The sequence below is a fragment of the Dama dama genome, chromosome 15 (assembly GCF_033118175.1).
Source record: "Dama dama isolate Ldn47 chromosome 15, ASM3311817v1, whole genome shotgun sequence".
In the NCBI taxonomy this organism is placed as follows: Eukaryota; Metazoa; Chordata; class Mammalia; order Artiodactyla; family Cervidae; genus Dama; species Dama dama.
In genome coordinates this window covers 77023826-77049187 of record NC_083695.1, presented here as the reverse complement: position 1 = coordinate 77049187, position 25362 = coordinate 77023826, and the positions used below count along the sequence as shown (strand labels likewise).

The following is a 25362-nucleotide window of genomic DNA, read 5'->3' as shown; positions in this document are numbered from 1 at the left end:
GTGGTGGATGCATATTCATTAAGAGGCTTGAGCAGGGGAGAATTTAGCGTAGAACTAGGGTAAGGGAGACAGAGTCAAAGCTTTGGTTGGTTGAAGTCACGAGGGTCAGGAAAAGTCAACATCATCATCCCTTAGGTTCCAGTTGATCTGGTGGTTGAGCGCTTTGCATGCATGCATGCTAAGTCACTTCAGTCATATTTGACTCATTGCAACCCTGTGGACTGTAGCCTTCCAGGACTCCTCTGTCCATGGAGATTCTTCAGGCATGAATACTGGAGTGGATTGCCATGCCCTCCTCCAGGGGATCTTCCCAACCCAGGGATCGAACCCATGTCTCTTATGTCTCCTGCATTGGCAAGTGGATTCTTCACGAATAGCGCCATCTGGGAAGCCCTGAGCCCTGCAAGGAGGATTTACATTTTGCAAAACAGTTCAAGAAATTTCTTCAGGCTAATCTTTACTGTGGAAACAGAACTGAGGGTTTACAACTGATTTATTGTCTTTGCTATTGTTACTTCTCTTGCATGTTAGCAGTTTGTTCTTTCGTTCCCTTAAGATCATTATTACTAAGACCTGTTCAAGGGCAAGCATTGTGGTCAGGCTTAGGTCACAAAATGGTTTAGGACTAAAATGGCTTGTCTGATGTCCAAAAGCTATATCCAGTTCTTTCCCTCCAGGGACCCCCTACCCTAGTTGCTTACAGTATTTGTCAATTGTTAATAACATCTATTGTGATTGTGCATGCATGGACCAGGAAAGTGACCACAGCAGTGAGTTTTTGGATCCATTGCAACCCATATGAAACAAATAAGGACCAGGACTTCATTTTTCAGCTGGCCTCTGCACACTTCCAGTCTCTCAGGACCCAGAAACATGTTTGAGCTCCCCTGGCATCAGTGTCAGATCTTGTCTTGTTGAATAGTGTTGTTGAATATAGTGCTGTTGAACCCAAGTTCGTGTGCCTGATGCACAGTGAGGCCAAACTGAAATGTTTTAGTTTGAAGCAGAGAAAGGTTTATTGCGAGGAGAATGGGGCAGCTTGTGCTCAAAAAGCTCAAACTACCCAATGGTTTTCTGGGAAGAGTTTTTATAGGCAAATTTTGGAGGAAGGGCTACAGAGGTGTGTGACCTTCTGGTACAGTAACAGGGTGGTATTCCAGGAATTTCAATGATCAGTCCTCTTGTTCCAGCCAGTCTGGGGTCCACATGCGTGTGCTCAGCCTTCAGTTAGCGTTCTTGACCTGCTTGGGGGACTTAGTGCCTGTAGAAGAACTCAAGAGATGTCTATCAGATTGTAGTGTGTGGACCTTGAGAAAGAACCGGGACCCCTTCCCGTCACTGCTCTATTGGCTCTTGCCTCCTTTTAATTTCTTTCTACATTCCCTCACTCCCCTAGTTAGTAACTTTGAATATGCCCTTTGGAATTCAGGGAAAGTCTAGGAGGCTGAAGCCTTTTTCCTACAAACAAGAAATGGTCGACACAGAAAGGCTTTTGATATATGGCAGGGCCCCCAGGGTCCTGCCTGGGTTCAGTAATGCTCAAAAATCTGACTGCTTCCTTTCTCCCATGGGTCAGTTACTCTGATAGGTTTCAGGGTCAGATTGGAGGAATAAATATACTGAATATACTTGCAGGAGGAATATGCCTTGCTCAGGACCCAGCCTTCTATTCAACTTATGGGCTGTGGTGTGGGATCTGGCCAAAGTCTAGAAATTGGATGAGGGGTTGTGATTTTTCTGCTGTGTGACTGACATCAGCCTCCACTCACCCAAGCCTAATCTAATGTGGTATGTAAATGAACCTCTACCACAACTGGCTGCCTGTTTCACTCCTAGGAACAACGTGGTCTTAGCTGTAGCCATAGACTTCTTAAATGTAAGGGCTAAAAATAGAAAATCTTAGATGATAATATAGGAGTAAACCTTTGTGACTATAGATTTGGCAATGGTTTCTTAAACATGACACTAAAAGCACATGTGATGAAAGAAACATAATTTATACTCTATCAAAACATTTGTGCAGGGATTTCCCTGATGGTCCAGTGGTTAAGAATCTGTCTGCCAGTGCAGGACACCAGTTCCATCCCTGGTCTGGGAAGATCCCACATGTCGTGGAGCAATTAAGCCCATATGCCACAACTACTGAGCCTGTATTCTAGAGCCTGCAAGCCATAGCTACTGAAACCTGAGCACTCTAGGGCCCGTGCTTCTCAACAAAAGAAGCCACCACAATGAGAAGCCCTTGTACTGCAAGGAAGAGTAGCGACTTTCCCCAATCCCCGGCCACCACCGCCCTCTGCAACTGGAGAAAAAAGCGAAAAGCTATGCACAGCAACAAAGACTCAGCACAGCTGAAAATAAATAAATAAAATTAAAAAACTTTTATGCATCTAAAGAAATAAAACAAGAAGAAAATATTTGTGAATTTTATTGATATATTTGAAAAGGGACTTGTTTCTGAAATATATAAGAACTCTTACAATAACAATAAAAAGACAACTTGGTTTAAAAATGGGTAAAAGATTTGAATACAAGCTTTCCCAAGTGGTCAGTAAACTTATAAAAAGATGCTCACCATCATTAGCTACAGTCAGCTACCACTTCATGTGCACTAGGATAGCTAAAATAAAAAAGACAGACAATGACAGGTGTTAGCTTGGATATGGAGAAATTGGAACTGTCTTACTGCTGCTGGGAATGTCAAATGATGCAGCCACTTTGTTCCTCGAAAAGTTAGATATATAATTACCACATGACTCACAATTTCATTTCTAGGTATATATGCAAGAGTAAAGAAAACTTCCACACAAAAATGTGTATATGAATGTCCATAGCAGCATTATTCTTAACAGCTAAAAGGTAGAAATAAATGTCCATCAACTGACAGATGGGTAAAATGTGCTCAATCCATACAATAAAGTATGTTTCAGCAATAAAGAGTAATACTGATACACGCTGAAGACTGTACTGACGCATACACTTAAGAGTACCAAGGGAGTTCCCTGGTGGCCTAGTGGTTAGGATTCTGGGCTTTCACTGCTGTGGCCTGGATTCAAGCCCTGCAGGGAACTCATGCAATGCAGCCAAAGGAAAAAAAAAAAAAGGTGAATCTTTCAAACATAAGCTAAGTGAAAGAATCTAGTCACAAAAGAGCACATATTGTATGATTCCATTTATATGAAATTTCCAAAACAGACAAATTCATAGACACATCAAATAGATTAGTAGTTGCCTGGGGTTACAGATTGGGTGGGAAGATTGGGAAGTAGATTTGAGGAAAGTTTTTTTCTTTTTTTGATCTGTCTCATAAAGGGAAAAAAAAGCAAAAATAAACAAATAGGACCTAAATAAACTTAAAAGTTTTTGCACAGCATAGGAAACCATCAACAAAACAAAAAGACAGCATACTGAATGGGAGAAAATATTTGCAAATGGTTTGACAAATAAGGAATTATTATCCAACATATGTAAACAGCTCTTGCAATGCAATATCAAAACATAAACAACTTTATTAAAAACTGGGCAGAAGAACTGAATAGACATTTTTCCAGAGAAGAAATGCAGGTGGCTAACAAGGACATGAAAAGATACTCAACATCATTAAATCATCAGGGAAATGTGAATCAAAAACCACATCACACCTGTCAGAATGGCTATCATCAAAAAGAGCACAAAGAACAAATGTTGGCAAGGATGCAGAGAAAAGGGAACCCTCCAACACTGTTCGGTGGGGATGTAAATTGGTGCAGCCACTGTGGAAGAAAGTATGAAGGTATCTCAAAATACTAAAATTGGAACTACTGTATGACCCAGAAGGTCCACTCCGGGCTATATAGATGTATGTAAAAAAATCCCACCAAAAACACCAAATCAAAAATACATGTGCACTACAATGTACATAGCATCATTATAAGCAACCTAAGTGTCCAACAACAAATGAACAGCTAAAGATGTGGTGTGTTTATATGTATGTATATGTGGGTACACACACATACACAATGGAATACTACTCAGCCGTAAAAAAGAATGAAACTTTGCCATATGCCGCAATATTCAGGGACTTTGAGGGCATTATTGCCTGCCAGTACCAAAGATGTAGGTTTGGTTGGCAAAATCCCCTGGAGGAGGAAACTGCAAACCACTCCAGTGTGCTTGCCTGGGAAATCCCATGGACAGAGGAGCCTGGCAGGCTATGGTCCATAGGGTCTCAGAAGAGTCAGGACTTAACAACTAAACACACACACACACACGACACACACAACATACTAAGTGAAACGTTAGACAAAGACAATGCATGATATGACTTATGTGTGAGATCTAAAAAATACAACAAACTAGTGAATGTAATAAAAAGGAAACAGATTCACAAATAAAGAGAACAAACTAGTGTTTACTGTTGAGGAAATGAGGAAAGGGCAATATAAAGGTGGGGTAGTAGAAGGTACAGGGTGCAAAATAGGCTACAAGCTATATTGTACAACATGGGGAATGTAGCCAGTGTTTTGTAATAATATAAGTGAAGTGTAGCCTGTAAAAATTGTGTAAATAAATAAACATCAAATTTAGGTAGCATTTACAAAGAAGACAAAAGATTAAGTTCAAAACTTAAAGAGCACTCTGAAAGATTATTGAATTTTTAAAAGTTGATAGACGTGGAGGTTGAAAATTTCCCATATAAGCATTGTTCCTTGTGCCTAATAAAGTAGCACTTCGGGATGCTAAGATTTAAAAAATAGTGCAAAACTCTCAAGAATCTTGGAAATTCTGGGTGAATTGTGTCTAAGTAGGTAGATCAAATATCATTCTTCATAGTTGGACAAATTCAACAACTAGCTCAAGACAGTGACAGATTAACTCACACACAAAAATACAGGTAGCAAGGTATTTTTGTTTTTTCTTCATTTCAAATTGTTGAATGTACACATACTGCTAACATGATAATTAATTTGAAATATGTATATGCAATTTGGGGCTTCCCAGGTGGCACCAGTAGTAAAGAACATACCTGTCAATGCAAAAGACTAGGGTTTAATCCCTAGGTGAAGATCTCCTGGAGGAAGGAATGGCAATCCACTCCAGTAATCTTGCCTGGAGAATCTCTTAGACAGAGGAGCCTTGTGGGCCACAGTTCATAGGTCACAAAGAGTCAGACACAACTGAAGCAACTTAGCATGCATGCATATGCAATTTGAACACAGTAGAGATACGAGGAAGAATTTTTTTCAGCTTCATTGATGACAAACACAACTAAATCTGAACCACATAAAACTGTGAAGGATTACACTCTTAAGGAATGTGGTTTAAATTTAGTATAGGAATATGTTCTAATGGTGCAGCTGCGTTGACAGAAAAACATTCTGAAGTCATTACCCAAATTAAAGAGCTTGCATGAGCATATAAATCAACATACAGCTTCCTTCATCAAGATAGCTTCGCACTGAAAAAATTTTACCTGAACTAAACAGTGTTAAGTTACACAGTAAAAAATTGTGAATTATGCAAAAACCACTGTATTAGGTTTGAGATTTTCTCTTTATTATGTGATAACAGGCAAACACCTATTGTTGCATATGGTAGGAGACATGAGATTCCAAGCTGACTGAAGCGGTGACTGAAGTGGAACGTTCTATTAGCAATGTCTTAATGTGAAACAAATTTGCAGTGTTCCTTGAAAGTGAAAAACACTTTCATAAGGTCTCTGCCTTTTAAAAATGTGGTTTGGATGACAGATTTGTTTATTTGTGTGATATTTTGGGCATTGTTGATGATCTTTCTACTTCTAAGCAAGGAAAGACTGTGATATGATTAAAATGGCAGGTAGGATCGAACAGCAAAAATGAAAGTGAGAAGCTTGGAAAAAGAGGGTTTCCACAGGCTATATAACATGCTCCTTAATTTAACAACAATTATCAGTAAAGTAGGTGATGATCTTGATATTGCACATGTGGGAAGTGTTATGGCCAAATGCCTTACAAACTTGACAAAACTGTTTACATTTTATATCCATCAAAAGAAGATCCATGCATGGGAAATTTACAGATCCAGAAACCATTGCTTTCCTTGAAAGGTAACTTTTCAACTTTATAAACTTAAAGAATAAATTGGTGGAAATGCCAATGGATTGTGGATTTTGAACATCAGAATCACTTGTTTTATTTTCGATAAAAGTGAAAGATGAAAATCTTGAGCTTCCTGGAATGGCTTTAAAATTTCTTCTTCTATTCTTGTTAACAAACCTCTGTAATACTGGTCTCTCCACTAGAGCTTTTATTAAAACAAAACATAAAAACAGTTTCAATAGTCATTGTACCTTGTAAGTAGCATTATATTCCATTCTGCCTGCTTTATCTAAACTTAACAAGCCCTTATAAGCATATTGGTCCACTAAAAACAATATTGATATGAATAGTATTCATTTATATTTTAATTATAATTTTATAAGTAAAATAATATTATATTTTACTTACAATTTTTGTTTAGTTATGCCTGAAGAATGACAAAAAATTATTAGTATAAAAGTAGTTCTCTCTATTCATCTCTCATAACATGTACATTCAATGAACAACACATACAGATTTTGCAAATATTTTACTTTTTCCCTATGTTATGTTTGTTCTGATTATGTTTATTGAAATGTAATATTGTCTGTTGAATCTGATAATAACAATTAGGTTTTTATTTTGTATGTCTTTGGTTTTTAATGTAATTTATTCTGTAATTCATTTTTATTGAATTTTACAAATGGAATGATTCACAACAGATCAAGAAAACATGAAAACTGGCCCTTCACCACATTTAGTTTGAGAAGCACCATTCTACGCATCAGATTCATATATAACATGAGGATAAACTACTAACTTTGGATAGATCACAATTTTGTTTTTCTTTTGGCTTAAGCATGGAGAAGTATTTATTGGCTCTTGTAAATCAAGCAATTCAAAGACATCAGCTTCAGATATGACTTGACTCAGGGCCCAAACCATATTTCCAAAATTTAGTTTCTCTTTACATTTCTCAGCTGTGTTGCCTTGACGTTGTCTCCATTCTTGGCAGTTCCCTTCTTAAGTGTGAAAGATGAAGTCATCAGCTCCTGGAGTAGCATCCTTCTATGCTGAAATTCAGTGAAAAATAGTGAGCATCTTTATCCTAGCATTTCCAGAAAACATTCTGGGGTCCACTCTGATTGGAGTATGTCAGTCCATGAGCTCATCTTTGATTTGATTACTACTGATGTCATCAAGATGCAGGACTTTGGCCGAGTCAGAATCATTCATCCCACTATTATTTTTTTGCTGAAGTATTGGTGATTTACAATATTGAGTTAGTTTCAGACGTACAGCAAAGTCATTAAGTTATGCGCTTTGTTGCTCAGTCAGAACTATAGCTTGCCAGACTCCTCTGTCCATGAAATTTTCCAGACAAGAACATGGAGCAGGTTGCCATCTCCTACTCCGGAGGATCTTCCCGATCCAGGGATTGGTCAGTTATAAATATATACATGTTTTTTTTTCAGATTCTTTTCCATTATAGGTTATACAATATATTTAATATAGTTCCCTGTGCTTATCTAAATCCTTGTTGTTTATCACTTTTACACATTGGGTGGTGTGTAGGATTGATTACAGTTTTGAGTAATGTGAAGTCCTGTGAATTAAGGAAAAGAAGGGCCACTTTTTTCTAGCAGGAAAGATGTTCATTGTTCTGAGTTTCACTTCTTCACCATTACCACTAGAGGGCAGTCAAGAAGTACTTATAGTTGTTCAGTTCAGTTCTGTGCCTCTGTCGAGTCCGACTCTGAAACCCCATAGACTGCAGCACAGCCAGGCTTCCCTGTCCATCACCAACTCCCAAAGCTTACTCAAACTCATCTCCATCGAATCGGTGATGCCATCCAACCATCTCATCCTCAGTCGTCCCCTTCTCCTTCTGCCTTCAATCTTGCCTAGCGTCAGGGTCTTTTCTAAGGAGTCAGTTCTTCGCATCAGGTGGCCAAAGTACTGGCGCTTCAACTTCAGTATCAGTCCTTCCAATGAATATTCAGGACCTATTTCCTTTAGGATTGACTAGTTGGATCTCCTTGCAGTCCAAGGGACTCTCAAGGGTCTTCTCCAATACCACACTTCAAAAGCATCAATTCTTCAGTGCTCAGCTTTCTTTATAGTCCAATTCTTGCATCCATACATGACTGCTGGAAAAACCATAGCTTTGAATAGATGGACCTTTGTTGGCAAAGTAATGTCTCTGCTTTTTAATATGCTGTCTAGGTTAGTCATAGCTTTTCTTACAAGGAGCAAGCATCTTTTAATTTCATGGCTGCAGTTACCATCTGCAGTGATTTTGGAGCCCAAGAAAATAAAGTTTCCATTGTTTCCCCATCTATTAGCCATGAAGTGATGCAACCAGATGCCATGATCTTAGTTTTTCGAATGTTGAGTTTTAAGCCAACTTTTTCACTCTCCTCTTTCACTTTCATCAAGAGGCTCTTTAGTTCTTTTTAGCTTTCTGCCATAAAGTTGGTGTCATCTGCATATCTGAGGTTATTGGGATCTCTCCCAGCAATCTTGATTCCAGCTTGTGCTTCATCCAGCCTGGCATTTCACATATAATTGTTGGGTGTGTCAAAAAGCCAAACTTGCTCTTAAACTACAAGAATGAAGTATAGCAAAAAAATAAAGCAGAGCAAGATCAATTACTGGGTGAACATTTATTGGTACCAATACTCTACTGTACCACAGTAAGACTCAATGAAGAGTTTGAAGCCCAGTGTCTTTGTATTCACAGCTGAAACCCAAGATGTGTGTGTATGTGCTTAGTTGCTCAGCCATGTCTGACTCTTTGTGACCCCGTCGACTGTAACCCTCCAGGCTCCTCAGTCCATGGGGATTCTCCAGGCAAGAATACTGGAGTGAGTTGCCATGCCCTCCTCTAAGGATCTTCCCAACCCAGGGATTGAACCCAGGTCTCCCACATTGCAGGCAGATTCTTTACCATCTGGGCCACCAGGGAAGCCCAAGAATGCTGGAGTGGGTAGCCTATCCCTTCTCCAGGGGAACCTCCAGACCCAGGAATTGAACCAGGGTCTCCTGCATTGCAGGTGGATTCTTTACCAGCTGAGCTACCACGGAAGCCCAAATCCCAAGATAGTACGTAAAAATGGAACAACTCAAGGCTAAAGGGACAGATTGGAAGATGCTGTATGTTGTTCTACACTATGTGTATTTTAATGTACACATAGTGTATTTTAGTGTATTTTAGAGAGAGAGAGGTTGATTCATTCCTCAGGTCAGAAGCCTGGGTGGGCAGGAAGTGTCTACACTGACAGCTCTAGTTCACAAGATATGGAGGAGAAGTGGACAGACACGGTGGTGTCTCCCCTCATCACAGGGGTTGCTGAACCGTTGCTCTGGGGTACATGCACATACACTCCTGTACTTTTATTCCAATCGTCGCTACAACTCTTAGCCCATCTCTCTATCCCAGTTTTCTAGCTGACTTCTTTAGGAAATTCTTTTCATAAATGGGCTTCTGTTGTGGCTCAGCTGGTGAAGAATCTGCCTGCAATGTAGGAGGCCTGGGTTCGATCCCTGGGTTTGGAAGATCCCATGGTGAAGGGAAAGGCTACCACTCCAGTATTCTGGCCCAGAGAACTCCATGGACTATGTAGTCCATGGGGTTGCAAAGAGTTGAACACGACTGAGCAACTTTCACTTTCACTTTTCATTATTAGTTCCTTCAACATTTGCTGAGTACCACCTTGTTCCTGGCACCTTGTAAGGCTCTGGGTACAGCTGTGAATCAGCTTCTGCAATGAAAGTGTGTAAAGAATACAGCTCTTTCTATTTGAGGCCTTGAAGGTCCTGGGAACTGTTTTTATTTCAAGTCAGCATCTCCTTCAATCAGTAACAAGTGGGCCACTTAGAGCTGCCATCTCTCAAGTATTCTCTTGAAAAGGTGGAAAAACAAGAAAGAAAAAGAAGGGATAGCTATAGAACCACAGAGTGATCCAGAGTTGCCTTAATAACCAGCCGTTGAGGTGCCAGAGCTGGACTCAGACTTGGCCAACTGTCTGTGGAAGGATGTCACCTTTTGACTTTAACAGAACTTCACTGAAGTGAGCCTTTGAAATCCATAGGAAGAGGGGCCCACACATCAAGGAACTCACCCCACGCCTACCTTAGGCTTGTTTCGATTCTGTAGGGACACAGGATGTTCTCATTCCAAAGGCTGTCTGGAACTGCTGGAGGCAGTATGGCATGTGGGTAAGAGCCTGAATTAAGAGACAAACAAGCCTCCGTTGGAACTCAGGCTGGACCCCGTAGTAGCTGCGCATCTTTGGACATTTATCTTTGTGTCTGAGCTCTCACTTCCTCACTTAATAATACTAGTCACTCCTCGGAAGATGTTGTGAGGTTGAAACCACATAAAGTAAGTGAAGTTCTTAACTGGGCAACTCCCCAGTATATGTTAACCCGGGGCATTGAGATAAATGCTCAGTTTCCATCATGTAAGTAGATCAAGGAAAGGGATGTGCCTAAATTGATTTTATTTTTAATTCTATTCTATTCTGCCACGTGCTTGGTAGGAAGAAGTCATTTTGTTGATACAGAATGTATCCATGGCCACAAGGAACCACCCAGGTCACTCTCTGTGCCAGCAGCTGCCTTTCCTCTCCTGTTGGGTCAAACATTGCCCAAGTGACTGAGAAACGATCAAGGCATTAGTATTTTCTGGAGACCTGCACTGTGTCCTGTTATCTGAAATGACTAAAGGGAAGGTGGCGGGAACAAACTATTGAGTGCCTGCCTGCCATCAGTATTCTGCTCTTTCCAGTATTTATTCATTCGACAAATAACAAGTAGACCTTGCCAGGAATAAACAGGTAAAAAGAATGCCATATAAGGAGTTTCTTACTTAAAGCATAGAATTAAGTTTTCTTGTTTGGTTTAAAATTATTGTACAGTAGATTCTGCTAGTATACAGTTCTATGCATTTTAAAAACATTTAGATCCATGCTGATAGCATCACAATCAGAACACAGAATGTAGGGTAGGAATTTTAATTTCTAAAATTGGATGTTGTGCAATTGCGTCCCAGAGAGTTTGAGCAATTCTCCAAGGTCAAGGTGTCCAGTGCTTATCTACACAGATGATAGAAGAAAATGCAGATTTTCACCTTGGAGTAAGCTGGAGGTCAAGGAAGGGCTCTATGGCCAGCATTGGTCCTTGAGGTGGAAATCCCCTTTTTCATGGACGATGTCAGTGAAAATCTTCTTGGTGCAGTGAAATAAACTCTGTAGACTTTAAGGAAGCCTTCTGAGAATTTAGAATTTACCTGGGTTCACCAGTTTACTCTCAAGGCACAGCTTGTCTGGAATAACTGATTTTAACAAGAAAGTATTATGACTCACTTTAAACAGAGACTACAGGGACTTACCTGGCGGTTCAGCAGTTAAGACTCAGTGCTTCCACTGCAGGGGGTAGGTTCCATTACTGGTTGGGGAACTAAGGCCCCACATGCCATGGGGTGTGGCCCCCCAACTTTTTTTTACTACAATGTAATCTTTTGCCAGTAACTCCTGGTCATTTTGGTGGCTGTTGATTGAGGTACCCTTGTTCAGACTTCTCTCTTGGGGAAAGTAGCCTGCCCTCACCACAAACCCACTTTTAACTCGATGGGTTTAATGAGCTCTATCCTGGACAAGAAACATTTCAGTGTTGTGAAAATTATAAATTGAAAGTCAATAAAGTTGAGTAAAAGGTCGAGCGCCCCTTCTAGGGAGGGTCGCACACCTACAACATTCAATATGTCTTTCCACCTCTTAAACCACCTGCCGTAGTTGCTGAAAGCACTTTGGAAAATTTTTAAGCAAGTGTTTCTATGTTAGTTTATGTAACTAATAATTGCACATGATAAAAATAATATTAAGTGACCAAGAGTCTCCCTCCCACCCCCAGACCTCACCCCTTGGTCTCCCATTCCAGGGGCAAATGCCATGACAAGTTTTCTGTGTATCCTTTGCAAAGTCACTAAACAATCAGAAGGCTATTGTCTGTAGAATGTGCATTTATGTACAGCCTAAAAGAAATATGCCACCCCATTTCTCCTGACTCTAGTCATTCAATTAATTTAACTGGAAGCTGGTACCAGGCATGTAGTGAAAGTGAAAGTTGTTCAGTTGTGTCCGACTCTTTGCCACCCTATGGACTGCTGCCTGCTAGGCTCCTCTGTCCATGAGATTCTCCAGGCAAGAATACTGGAGTGGGTTGCCATGCTCTTCTCCAGGGGACTTTCCTGACCCAGAGATTGAAGCTGGGTCTCCCCCATTGCAGATTCTTTACTGTCTGAGCCACCAGGGAAGCCTTGGTGCCAGGCATACAAGGACCCAATAAAGCAGCTGTGACTTTCAAGGAGATCTTATGAATCAGAAGGACTTGGGGCAGCATTTGCCTACATTAAACACAGAGAGCTTGGATTGGTGGCCCAGATGCCCCGTAGTCCCGCCTATTTGGTCCTGGCACACCCCCCACCAGTGCCATCTGGCGGCAGTGGTTGGTTTTCCAGGTGCTCCTGCAGGGTTGGTCCCAAAGCTTCCAAGGCAAGTCTCAGCTTGTCTTCCTTGTGGGAAGAGAAATTCTTCTCCTCAAAGTCCCCAGTAGGACCCCAGAGGCCAACCCACAGCTGGGTTGACCACTAGCCTGAAACAAGTCTCATGAATGCTTTCTTTCCAAGGTGCTTGGAATTCCCACCCTAGCATCACTGGACTGGGAGGGACCTTAGAGTACCCTTTCCAGACTCCCTCTCCCACACCACCCATCCTAGTCATGGGGACTTCTGACCTCGTCGGGGTGTGAACACACAAAGGACCAGGCGCTCCTTTCCTGGGCGGCCCACTCAGTGGTCATACAACACACATGGTGAGAAAGCCCTCCCCTCTACTTGACGACACATGTGGCCCAGGGACACCCATCCTCTGTTCCCAGGGCAGGATTATCCAACAGGCCGACCATCAGGGCTATTGGAACAGCAAAGTGGGGGCATCTGAAAGCATAAAAACAATTTCAAGGGACACTGATATGTGATAACTATTATTAAAAAGAGAAGGGAAAAAAAGCACTAAGGTGGTTCATGAGAAAACTCAGAACTTTATTGGACTTCATTATACTTGTTTTTAGGAATTAGATGCTTAATTTTGTATTACCTTTGGGGGGAGGGTGGGCAAGAAATACCTTTAGAGGCTTAAGACTTCAAAAGATCTTAAACAATGTTCCTGGATTCCTCTACCCAGAGGAAGTGTCCCCCACCAGACACCCTCTCAAATATCTGATGACTTCTTCCTCTCTCACACTCAATCTTCCTTGCAGTTTGTCAACCTCCAGGATGCCTGTTCTGAGCAACTGGGAGAGGACTGGGGTTTCCCCCGAGACACACAACCCCATCTGTGTTTATCTTTCCACACAGAGTCCTGACCCCTGGGCTTAGAGACAGCAGTATGCCTTGAGTGGGTGCCCACGAGGTGCCCACGGGGTCAGTGACTACTCCTTGCTTCATGGCTGAGGCTTGAACGTCCGCCCACCTGTCCCCATCAGTCTTACATCACCCGTCTGGAGGGATGGGGTCCTGGTTTGCCTCCTTACCCAGCCCCAGGACAACCAGGGTCCCATTGGGCTCTCTGTAGCCGGGGTGTGGAACAGGGCGGAAGCTGAGAGCTTGCGCCCCTCAGCCTGGTAGGCTAAGGGCATAGGAAAGGGTGACTAAGTCTCCCTAGCAGTGGGGAGTGGTGGTGGGGGTCATACATACCATGACTCTTATTACTAAACAGGGCATGGCAGAGAGAGGGCTCCGGAGCACAGGGGACCCTGAATGAAACAGGAAGTGGTCACTGTGATTCAACCAGGGAGCTTTTTCCTGAGTCTCATCTGTTGGGAGTGACACAGCTTTGGGGAAAAGTCACTATGCTGAGGTGGGCGGTGTGGGTGGGTAGGGGGATGTTCAAGGTATGGGCCAGGGCTGCCACAGAAACTGGGTGGTGAAACCCGGGAGGACAGCAGACTCCTTCCTGTAGCATTGTTGCCTCCAGTGAGCCAGCCAACACCAATCCCAGCCATGTGGGGAAAAGTTTCTCTGTAGAGGGGATGGCTCCCAGGAGACAGCATCTCTCTGCCTTCCTGGAGTCAGAGACCCTATTTACTAAAGCTACCATTGGTACAGGTTACTTGACTTCTCTGAGCCTCTATTTCCTTAACAAATAATGGGAATAATAATGAAGTCCACTAAGCTTTGTTACTTGTTACCACTAACAGCTTTGTCCTGGGACTGCAAGGAAATCCAACCAGACCATTCTAAAGGAAATCAGTCCTGAATATTCATTGGAAGGACTGATGCTGAAGCTGAAACTCCAATACTTTGGCCACCTGATGTGCAGAACTGACTCATTTGAAAAGACCCTGACGCTGGGAAAGATTGAAGGCAGGAGGAGAAGGGGACAACTGAGGATGAGAAGGTTGAATGGCATCACCCACTCAATGGACGTGAGTTTGAGTAAACTCCGGGAGCTGGTGATGGACAGGGAGGCCTGGCGTGCTGTAGTCCACGGGGTCACAAAGAGTTGGACACGACTAAGTGACTGAACTGAACAGCCTTGTTGTGAAAATCAAATAAGATGTTATGTTTATCATTTAAAAAGGTGATTGGTATATTGTAGGCAGTAATAAACAATAGCTGTTATAATTTTGTATTTATTATAATCAAGGACTCCCAGAGGTGGACATCTTAACCTGAATAATCCATTTTGAAGAAAAGAAATCTGAGGTGTTAAGAAGGTAGTGATGTTTCCAAAGTCTTACATTGCTAACCAGAGGCACACCTATGTCTGGAACTGAGGTCTCCTGCTTCTTGGCCCCTTTCCCTCTTTCTCTCTCGCCCCCTGCCCCCTGCATCCCTCCTTCTTCATCATCTGCCACTAACTGGGTTCCTGTTACATGCCACCCATTTAATGTATATGATATCAATTAAGTCTCAGAGAAGGTAGGCAAAATTGTTCCATCTTTCAGATACCATGTCACTTAGCATGCTTCCATCCATCTTCTCATCAATTCCTTTAAAACTCTTCGCCCAGCACTCCCTCCAGGAAGTCGTCTTTGATTAAATCTTCCCCAGGATTCTACTCCCTCCCAAACAACCCTGCCCTCCCAACTATTAGCTGACAGTCTGATTTAGCAGATTCATCTTGCAATCATCAACAACCAATGTAAACATATGTGGAAGGACAAGCATATGAAGGACAACGTCCTTCAAACATGGGTCTTACAAATTATAACTTTAAAAAACTATTTAAAATACTCTTATCGTAAACATAAAGTAATAGCCATCATTTTTTTTTAGTATTTATTTTATGCCAGACTCTCTTCTGAGTGATTCACATGGAATATCTTTTACGATTTTGGTTTTTATGATGTGGACCATTTTTAAAGTCTTTATTGAATTTGTTACAAAACTGCTTCTGTTTTTTGTTTTGGTTTTTTGGCTGCAAAGCATGTGGGATCTCAGCTCCCAGACCAGGGGTGGAACCCACACCCTCTGCACTGGAAGATGAAATCATAACCAGTGGACCCCCAGGGAGGTTCCCACATAGAATATCTTTAGGTGTGCATTTATAATATTCTCAGCAAACGAGAAGAATTCCTTGGAAGTTCCTTTTCTTCCAAGGCGTTCCTTGGCTCTGAGCAGCTCTGCTGAGGCAGCTTCAGCTTGTGGGCATCTTCCGCCCTTGGGAGAGTCCCAGGGTGGGGGACACAGAATAGAGGGGGGCAGATACCCTAGGCACATCCAGGGACAACTGGCCAAATATATTCATTGTGTTGTGAACGTATTTCTGAGGGAAGATCTGACCCCTCTGGGTTTCCCAGGAGGCACTAGTAGTAAAGAACCTGCCTGCCAATGCAGGTTAGACATGAGAGACATGGGTACGATCCCGGGCTTGGGAAGGTCCTCTGGTACAGGGCATGGCAACCCACTCCAGTATTCTTGCCTGGAGAATTCCATGGACAAAGGAGCCTGGCAGGCTGCAGTCCATGGGTTCGCACAGAGTCAGACACCACTGAAGCAACTTAGCACCCACGCATGCTGCCCACTCTGGCTTGGGTCTTATTCTCCTGTTCTCGTGTCGGCCGGAGGGTAGTTCACCAGCCCCGGATCCTTTGAGGACTCTTCTCAGCCCAGTGCACCCTGCACTGCTCTCTCCTCTCCCTTATCTCTGCGATTTGCTCACCCACCACTCCTTCCCCTGCCTCCTCACCCTGTCTCTCCTGCACCAGAGAACTCTGCTGTCCTTCCCCTCCATGACCCCAGCTCTCATACAGCCGTACCTCTGCACATTTCCTTCGCTGCCCGACTCTCCCCCGCACCCCCTGGCTGGCTTCCTGAGGACACTCACAGAGAATTAAATAAATATTCCATGTGGGCTTCTCTCCTCTGATCAAACTGTGGGCTCCTCAAAACAGAGGCTGAGATTTAATCTTAACAAAACTTGATTCACAAAAATAAACTGCAGGCCTATGGGCCATAGTTTAGCATGTGAGTTTTTAAAAACATTGCATTAAAATATTATCTTTTTGGCACTCCACCCTTCCCTTAGGTTTTAGGACTCAAAGCAAGTACACAGCTCTCCTCGCACTGTTCCCTGTCCTGTTTGTTTGTATCATCAGAGCCCAGCACAGTACCTGGAGGTCAGCTCAGTTCTCACAGTTGGATGAATGAATGGATGAATGGATGAACGAAGTAGAAAGGACACTGGCGTGGGGATCGAAAGCTCTGAGGTCCAGGCTCTGCCACTCACTATGTGACCCAGGAATATTCCTTTATGCTGCAGAGCTGTTTTCTCATCTGTAAAATGTATAGGCTGTGTTAGGATTCCTTCTGCAAACATTCAACAAACATTCATTGATAAATATGGCTCAGATGTAAAAAGGGGGATGTGACCCAGTTCATTTCCCTGGAGGTACTTAGAGCTGAATTAATTTATTAATAGTAAATCTCTGAGCCTCAGGCTTTTCCTCTGGAAAATGGGATGATGCTTGCCTGGAGCTGTCATGAGGCTCAAGTGAGAGAAGGCAGGCATTCTGCATTATATTACTCCAAGCCCTCTCAAGTCTTGAGCGCTATGACTTGTTTCACACTTTTCTATAAACCAGTCAACAAAAACACTAACATCACACCCTTATTCTGGCTTTGGGGAGCAGCTGAGTGTCAAGATTTCAACCCTACCTGGGTACTTACTAACTGCATGTCCTTGGGCAAGTTACTGAATCTCTCAGAACCTCCATTTCCTCATCTGATGAATGGAAGTGACAGTTAAGTGTTCTCCCACCTCACAGCATGGTTGCGAAGGTGACCAGAAATTGCCCCATCTCGAGTGAATTAAAAACTGAAAACGCCACATTTGGGAAGTGATCGGAGGACTTCTGCCATGATGAGGTTTTATGCCCTCCTACCCTCCCTCCATCACCTGCTCTCTGAAAGGGAATAGAAAATACCACTGACTGACATGGGATGTGATCCCCGCTAGGGGAAGCTTAATTTTTAATTGGCATCAAAGTCTGAAAGTAGAAGAAGTGATGTGGCATTTCAGGTGCTGGGGAGGGGTAGGAGGAGAGTTTGGGGGGCCTGAGAGCCTTTCTGAGTCACTGAAATCGCAGGCAATAAACAATGTCACGGAGAGTGCTTCTGAAATCTCCCGCCACTGTCATTCAGTCATTTCTCACAGAAAATTCAAGTAGAGCAAGCAATTCACTTCTGCTTGGACCTCAGCTCCCAGCCACGTGACAGGAGGAAGTTGGGCAAGGAGGCCTCTGAGCCCCTGCTACTACTAGGTTCTAATGGTATTTCGGAAGGGCGGGAGGTGTGGCTGGGACGGCAAAGGACGATTTTATTTCCCTTTGCCCTCCTCAGTCACCCTTTCTGGTCACTTCACTCCCACACCGGTGGCCAGGGCAGAGCCAGGGTAGGTTGGGGCACATCCTCTGCCTGCCGCCGCACCCTCGGAGCCCTCCCAGGTGGGGCGAGGGTGCCCATCTGCGCAATCACTGCTCAGGAATGCAGCTGGGGCAGTTCCCACGGGGCTCCCAGCTCTGGGTGGGACCCTCTCCTCGGCCGGACGATCAGAATCACACTCGGCAAAATATTAATTATTGTTGCTTCCAAAGCCCCACTACCGGCAGATGCCGGGCCCTGCCCAGGAAGTTCAAACAATCAGCGTCTCTGGCATTTTAGTCACCCCCCGTTGGAGAGCCGGGTCGGTCGTGTGATCCCCGTCCCCTCCTTAGATGAGAGCCACTTCCTGGAACCCAGCCTGGGACCCACAGGTGCCCGGAGGCTGGTGGGGGCTGGGGCAGAGTTGGGGTGTGTATGTAGGTGGGAAATGTAAGGTGAAGACGAGAAGAATAGGAAAGTTTCCAGGAAAAGAGAATAAACACGGTCTAAGTGAACTTATCTAGGATTCTCTTTTTTTCCAGAAGATGTAAGAAAATCGCCCTGAGTCCCAAGCTGCCAAAAGGCAGAGTGGAGGCACTTCCCACTGCACTAATGGCAGGTAATTTCACAGGCAGGATGAACCACCCCAGTCTAATCAGTGGTTGAGCATATTGGGAACGTGAGAAAGCAGTGGGCAGGCCAGCCCATTCCAGGTGACTGTGGGACTGTGGAGCTCATACTCTTGGTGGCAGTGAAAATGCCCCGTCAAAATTCAGTGAGGTGGTACAGGTCCTGTAGGGTCTTGTCCCCTGACCTGCATCAGATTTGTGGGAATTTTAGGAAATGGTCTCTTGAAAGTTTCTTGGGACAAATTGCTTAATTGATGTCAATTAAGTATCAGTTGATACTCCAAAGAAGCATTCCAGAATCAGAAAGTTTCTGAAAAAAAACACTCATAATTTGTAAATGCATGTCCCCCCTACCCCTCTAAAAACTGGAAACAATACTTGGGGAATGAGCCTATTCACTCCACGGGATAGTTCACAGTTTCTAAGAATGATGATCACAAAGAGTCTTTAATAACATAAGGAAATGCAGAGGCTGTAAAGTAGGATACACAACTATACCCACAGGGTGATCACAGCTGTTCGAAAGGAAAAAAGGGAAGAAAGAACCCAAACCGATACATAGAAAACAGGGTGGCAGGAAACACCAAATTGTTGACAGTGGTTTTCAGTGGGTGGTGGGTAATTTCATTTTCTTCTTTCAACTTTTCAGTATTTTTTAATCTATCTATGGCATATATTACTTTATAGTGAAAACTATCCATGTTTTACTTTAAAAGAGAGAAAGTGGATTATAATAGTAATAATAATAAACAATAGCAACAACAATAATAGTAAACTAACATCTACTGAGCATTTACTGGGTATCTGTATTAAGCAAGCACTTCACCTATTTTTGTTTTAAATCCTCATAACTATCCTATGAGGTGGACATTATTAATGTGTCTATTTTACAAAAGCTCTGAGATGTTAGAGCATGTCCACAATGTTGAGTTTTGGGCAGTCCAGTCTCCAAAGCCCCCCTGGCCTGTGTGCAAGACTTGCCTTTATATGTTAACTATCATTGAAGTCCAAGGGCAAATCCTCCTGCTTCCAGCTTTCTGGTAACGGGTGTGGGCACGTGACCTGAGGCTTGGGCCCTGGACCCGGAGCGCTAGAGAGTTAGAACTCTGTCTGCTTTGATAGCTGGCTGCAATGGCATCATTAGTGTCCTGACTAAGTACTTCCTGGCCAAGGGATGGTTTTGTGCCTTCTGCTGCTCCGGGACTTGAACGTGACCTTAATTTCTGCTCCTTTCCCAAGTCTGACCCTTTTGAATCCCTGCCCATTCTATTGCATTGGATTCCTTTTTTTAAAAAACAATTTTTGAGATCATTGGGTCCATCTCTGTGGCTTGTTACTAAGAGTTCTGACTGGTGTTGGTGATTCTCCTGCAGTCTCAGAGCAAAGGATGGAAGCAGGACCCCAATTCTGACCTGTCCATCCAGGGCGGAAGCCCTCAACCAAACCTTTTGTCACTAATACTCCGAGCTTCCCCAGAGTGTGATAAACATTTCCTGAACTCCTAGAAAACAAACCGGAAACACCAGCTTGAAGTTTTTCTCCGAAACTAGCAGCCCCCCGCCCACTCTGTTGCGTGGGAGCCTGGCAAGCTGATCAACTAAAGGGCAGGAAGCCTGACACAAAAGCCAGGTCAGGGCGGAGCCAACTCCAGCTTCCAGTGACTGGGGTGCGTGGGCCTGGGGAGGAGAGGAAACAGGCGTCTCAGGCCTCACTGGCACTTCCTGGCCGGTGCCTGAGGACTGACTCAGCATCCAGTGTCCTCAGCCGGGAGGCCTTTGACCTTGGGAGGCTGGGAGAGGAGTTTGACTCTCATGGCACCTTACATCCTCCTCTCCCACGCCAGGTTGATAACTTGTTTACACGTCCACCCCCATGCAAGTGTGGACTTCTAGAGGTCAGGGACAGAGTCTTTCCCACCCTGAATTCCTCTCGCCTGGTGCATCCCTGTTGTTGGAGTGAATGAGAGAATAAGCGCATGAATGGCTTTCCCCATTCCCGTGCTAAGCGGTGGGAAATCTTAAACCCTGGACTTTTCCAAGGCATCGTGGTGAACTAGAACAGCCATGGACTTTGGAGCTGACAATTTTGTTTCAGAACATGACTCTTGGGACTTCCCTGGCAGGCCAGTAGTTAAGACTGCACTTCCAACGCAGAGGATACAGGTTCAATCCCTGGTTGGGGAACTAAGATCCTGCAGGTCATTCAGTGTGGCAAACAAAACAAAACAAAACATCAAAACCCGGGTCTCCTACCTATAAAAAGATTCTTTTTTAACTGCTCTGAACCTCAGCTTCCTCATCTGCAGGATGTGTGCTGTTCTTTGTCGCTCAGTCATGTCCGACTCTGGGACCCCGTGGACTGGGGCCCACCAGGCTTCTCTGTCCATGAGGATTCTCCAGGCAAGAATACTGGAGCGGGTTGCCATGCTCTCCTCCAGGGATCTTCCCAACCCAAGGGTCAAACCCAGGTCTCCTGCATTACAGGCACATTCTTTACCATTTGAGCTGCCAGAGAAGTCCAAGAATACTGGAGTGGGTAGCCAGCCTATCCCTTCTCCAAGGGATCTTCCCAACCCAGGAATCAAACCGGGGTCTCCTGCATTGGAGGCGAATTCTTTACCAACTGAGCTATCAGGGAAGCCCTTCATCTGCAGGATGGGAACAGTGCAATCACTCTCACACTGAGTGATTGGGCAGATAAGAAAAGTAGGTGGCACACAGTAGGCCCTCAGACTCTCCAAATCTGCTTCCTCCTCCCAAGATTTCATTCTGGCTCATTTCCTTCTCCCGCTGAACCTCACCTGGGTACATGCCCAATAATAGGGAAAAGGTTAAATAAACTATGGAACACCAGAAAGACAAAATGTCAGGCAATCAATAAAAAAGGCGTTTAACCAATAATTTTTAACAGAATAGAAAATACTCACATGTTCATGTGAAGTGCAGATAAGGCTAAATTATTCATACTGTATGACCTCAGCCATGTAAAATGAGTGTGCGGATGCATGCCGGGACGTGCAATAGCAATTTCTGGAATGATACACAAGAAACTCTTAACAGTGTTTTCCCCTTGGGTAGGAAGAGAAAGTTGGAGAGGACTTTTCACTTTATAACATTCTGTCCTATTTGATATGTATAAAGTAATATACAACATATAAAGTAATATATAATATATTATATATATTAATATATATTAATTATATATAATACAATAAGTATGTAATATATAAAGTAACATATATGCAGCATGTAATATTAGGTATATATTAGATATATTTATATCAATTATTATGTTATATATAATAATTATTATTTATATATATTAGATATATCTAATATTACATATATTAGATATATATTTGCCATGATCATGTATTAATTTTTAAATAAACCCTCCCAAATGTAGAAAAAACAGAAAGGAAACATAAGATTTCAACTGTGGTTATTTGGGGAGCTGTGGAATTATGGGATGACTAAAATAATTCTCCCTGTTATATTTTTCTGTGTTTTCCAGGTGTTCTGTGATGAGCATATAGTTCCTCTAGAATCAGAGGGAAGGCAAACACCACTTGGAGTCTCTCCCCTGGGGTAGGGGGAGGAGGAAGGATGAGCAGATGACAGGGTCTAAAGGGCCAAGGGAGCATGAGGTGTATCTGGGCAGAGGTAGTTGTATTTTTGGAGCCATGTGGTTCCTGCTGAGTCAACTAACTAGTTGTTTGGCCCCAGCCTGCCAGTGGAGGCAGGAAATGCTCCCACTCTTGCCCTGGTTTGCGCTTAGTCATCCTCTGGGAAAGCAGGGTAGGGGTGGGGGCAGGAGGTGAGTTGGGAGTCTCCTTCTGCCCCCTGGAGCCTTCTAGGCAGAGAGATGCCCTGAAGGGGTCTAAGACCTGGGCATCATATCCACCTGGCACTATCACCTTGGGCAGGCAGCAGCTGGGAGCGAGCTGGGAGGGTTGGGGAGGGGTACGGAAAGAATGGCCCTCTGGCGTTTAGCAGACAGACCGCATCCTCCCCTGGAAGCTGCTGTGAATACTAATTACCATTTGTCCAGGGCTTTGAGACTCCCTAGATGAAAGATGCACCAGAAGGAGTGTCACGATGAATCTGTTTATGGTATTGACTTTCATCCCAAACATCCGTCATGACAATCATGTGTCTCTCTCCTAACCTTCCATCGCCCTGACGTCACAGCCTCAAAGCAGAGAAGGTGAGCATCAGTATCAAATGATGCTGAAGGGGAGGTAGGAAGCGCAGGGGCAGCTCATCCCCCATGATCCTGCATTTCAGATGGGTAAACTGACTGCTCCATTCCCCCACAGCTTAAAAGGAGGAAATTAGGATGAAGCCAAGGAAACTGAGGAAGGAAGCCTTGGTTGCTATTGTTCAGTGGATCAGCTGTGTCTGACTCTGCGACCCCATGGACTGCAGCACGCCAAGCTTCCCCGTCCTTCACCATCTCCCGGAGCTTGCTCAAACACATGTCCATTGAGTTAGTGATGCCATCCAACCATCTCGTCCTCTGTCGCCCCTTTCTTCTCCTGCCTTCAATCTTTCCCAGCATCAGGGGCTTTTCTAATGAGTCGGCTGTTCGCATCAGGTGACCAAATTATTGGAACTTCTGCTACAGCATCAGTCCTTCCAATGAATATTCAGGATTGATTTCCTTGGAGAGAGGAGCTATGGATTCCTCTGGACCTGAGTCCAGATTCTGCCCCTTGTGTGAACTGCCCCTCAAAGGATGGGAAGAATCCCAGAGCTCTCTGGCTCAGAAAATGCAACACAGAGCAGGTCCATCCCTAGATACACAATTCCAACTTCTGATTCCACTAGCAAACTGAATCACTTCTTTGTTGATTGTTTCTGAACCCTTGACCATGGCCAAATTCTGTCATCTCCTGGCTCTGTGAATTTGGGCGGGAAACTCTTTGGTTTTCTGGACTCTTCTCATTCTGTCTTTTCTTATTTTATACAAGAAGATAATTGATCTGTAAAGCTGCTTAATGTGCTTCTGAGCAGATGTACACAGCAAATCCAATGGAGAGAGGGTCATGAAGGGGCCAGCCCCTCTCTTAAGGAGACTGCATTCTCACAGGAGAGGAGGGTCTTCGTTTATGAGACATTTAACAATCTCAGAGAGCAGGGAGGCAGAGAAAAGGCCAGATCCCCAAGAAGAGCAGGATAGCTGTGGCATAGAGAACTTGGGAGACTGCCAGGATCCAAGTATGGAGCTACAAAGGGACCCAGCCTAAGTGGAGATAGTGAAGAGCCCATCGAGGCCAAATGCAAGGTTTACGAGAGGATGTGGGCAGGCAGACAGGCAGGCTGGGGGAGATTGTGAAGGCCCTTGAATGTCAAGCTAAAGAATTAGAATTTTATCCAGAGGACAGTCGGAACCCACTGAGTTTCTGAGCCAGAGGATAATACAATGCAGAGTTGAATAAGAGGTAAAACATTTTCACCAGGAGGCGAATCTTAGCATCTCTGAGTCAGCAGCCCCACCATGAAATTCACCATCTCCCTCCTCAGTCCAGACCCCAAATTCTATTTCAGCCGATGACACACAAGAACAAATGTCACCTCCCCTGGTTGCTCTTTGACACACTACCAAGTATTATTTTCTTCATAACACTTATCACCTTTGGAAATGATCTTGTTTATGTACTTGTTTTCTTCCTCTTTCTCTGCTGTTCATGGAATATAAGCAGAATGGGGTGGTTGGGGGATTGTTATCTGTTTTCTTTGCTGTTTCATTTCTAGCAGCTATGACAGTATCAGGCTGCTGTCAGATGCTCAGCGTGTATTTGTGGAATGAATGAGTAGATGGATTGATAAATACATTAATGGCACACTATTTTCTCAGTCACGCCATCCCCAAGCCCCATGGTGATTCTTGACTCATGCTTCTTCCTGCTCTGCAGAATCCAGTCATTCATTGCCATGTCTATGGACATTATCTCTGCATCCCTACTTGCTCTCCCCTCCCCTTTGCATTTACACCCGGACTCTCTCAGACAATTCTAAGCTTCTTGAGGACAGACGCTCCCCTTCATTTCCCCCAGAGGGGTCAGCACAGGGCCTGAGTGATGACAGTTCCCACTGGTCCAGTCTTTACAGTTGTTCAAATGCTTTTCACATGATCCTGGTATACCTCGGGCAGGTTCAGATTCAGACCCCAGCCCTCAACTCTAAACCACATGCTTATTCGGTTTTTCTGATTCATGCATGATTTATGATGAGTGAATGAATGAATGAGTGAGTGAGCAAATTAGTGCTAGAAGTGCTCAAGAGCAATTGTAGAGGGAGAAACTAAAATGGAAGACCTGTTGAGGAACATGTCAGTCCCCAACATATTGACACAAAAGGAGAGAGTGGGCGTTGGGATGAGTGGGGAGAGCCAAAATCTGGGGCTGGAAATGGCTAATTCCCCAGATGTTAGATGACTTGGTCTCATGTGTCATGTACCCTCCTCCTCTGTTTTATTATTTAAAACAGAAAGACATATAGCAAACCTGGGGGAAAACAACAAGAGACAAAGTTAAAGGAGCAAGGGATTCTGAGTCCAAAAGAGATATAACTTATTGGTTTGTGAACTACTGTGTTTGTAAGCAGTAAGAATTAAATATATAAGCAATTCCATTGGACAAAAATTGAAAAAGGACAAAAATATATCAAGAGAAAAGAAAACGAAAATCACCGGTTATTTCACCATCCAGAAAAAGTCATTCTAACGTTTTGATGCACATTTGTTCAGACTACATAAATGTTAC

At 43.7% G+C, this 25362-nt stretch overlaps 1 long non-coding RNA gene across 1 annotated transcript; it reads right to left on the bottom strand.

Moving 5' to 3' along the window:
• Nucleotides 1-1045: 1045 nt before the first annotated feature.
• On the bottom strand, nucleotides 1046-25351 carry LOC133070421 (uncharacterized). The gene is made up of 3 exons (XR_009696145.1): nucleotides 22636-25351; nucleotides 21523-21625; nucleotides 1046-16881 (listed from the first exon to the last, which is right to left on the bottom strand). It is a non-coding gene; the product is annotated as an uncharacterized LOC133070421 (long non-coding RNA).
• Nucleotides 25352-25362: the final 11 nt, after the last annotated feature.